Below are 1,655 nucleotides of genomic sequence, written 5' to 3'. Positions count from 1 at the left end.
CTGGCAGGAATCCGATGCCTAAACATGGACTGATTAAATGACACCTTCAGTGCACAAAGCCCCTTCTACACATAGGGAACTTTTTGGGGTATTTTTGGGTGGGGTACAGAATCGTGCAGAATGTGGCTCCTGGATCTTCCTGATAAACACCTGGCATGTACTCACCTGTCCAGAATGCTGCTGCTGGAGATCCAGTCAGATACCTGTGGTGAACAGAGAGTAGAGAGTTAATCTGCCCACAGGACAGGGCTGGAAGGTGGGGCAAACCAATCAGAGGTCGATGTTTATCAAAGTCAACCAACTGTGCGTGATTTTTATTGGACGGATCCGCATCAGGTTTTTCCACTGAGGCCTGGGTCTGACCTCAATTGTACACGAATCTTTCTTTGTTCAAGAGCTTTGCAACTTCCCACATGCGCGTCATAACTCTTAAAGATGAAAATCGGGGGACCAATGTGAGATAAAAGACCACTACAAACAATCAGCAGCTATTAATATCTGACCGTTTGCTTTAAATACAATGGGTTTCAAAGGGCAAGGGAGAAAACAGGCGGAACAATAATCAAAGCAGGAAATGATGCCATAATTCAGTGTGAATAACCTGATGTGGTGTTCAGAGTAGGAAATCAAAAGCCACTGAATCAAACAAAAAAGTGTACATTACTAGACACACCCCAGGAAGTAGTCTTTTGTTTCTAGATGCTGCCGTTTAAATCGCGACCCACCCCCACCAGAAACTGCATTCACAGCCAGCATTTACAGTTGACCTGGGACAACGAATGCCTTTGGTTTCAATGCATCTTCCAAGAGGAAGTGAAAAATTTAGAAAGCCATGGAACACCTACATGCCCCTCCCATCACCCACTGAGCATGTGCGCAGAAGAAAAGCTCATTCGCTGTTAGGCACGTTGAGGCGGAGAGAATGGAGAGGAGCAAGCAGAGATTAGGGACAGCGCCACACTTAGCCAGGAGTGCAGAGAGAGAGCATGCTGGTACAAAAAGAGGAGAAGGGAAAGGATTACCCCCCCCAGACAGTTCAGCATGTTTTATGGTCTTTAAATTTATTGCTGGTGTGATATTCATCCAAACTGGAAGAGACACTGATAGTGTGCATTATTAAAAAACATGATAAATGGAATATACCTCACCTACTTTTGAATTTCTTAAATGCCACCCATTTGAATTAAAATCACAAATATTAATCTGATTGAATTTTCCTTTTAGCCATAAAATTAAGCAAAAATTGCGCAAGTTGTGCCTGAAACGGATTCACGTTTTTTTTTTTTTTTCTCTTCACTTCGTAATCCAAGCGCAAGTGAATCGGAAGCAGTTAATGCGTCAAAATCACCACAAGTGTGAGGGATTTACAGCTGCGGCTCAGCAATGGACATTCCTGTAATAATAGGCGAGATATCCTGTCGCAGCGCATGGCCGTGAGCCCGGAGCGGAATTATTGCCGGAAGGTCGCACAGGGAAGACGGCAAGCGACCTGAATAAGGTTAGTCTCAAATATCTGCTCATGACTTCTCCGTTTATATTGTCGCTCTTTCAGTCCTGGGATAGTGTGGTGCACAACCAAAGCCACGTCATTTATGCCGTTATTAGAGATGACACACTGAAGTTTAATTTGAAATAAAAAACAAAACAAGGAATAA

The sequence above is a fragment of the Brienomyrus brachyistius genome, chromosome 14, assembly GCF_023856365.1.
Source record: "Brienomyrus brachyistius isolate T26 chromosome 14, BBRACH_0.4, whole genome shotgun sequence".
NCBI classification, from domain to species: Eukaryota; Metazoa; Chordata; class Actinopteri; order Osteoglossiformes; family Mormyridae; genus Brienomyrus; species Brienomyrus brachyistius.
The sequence above is the reverse complement of the archived record's forward strand: the minus strand, read 5'-3'. Positions refer to the sequence as shown.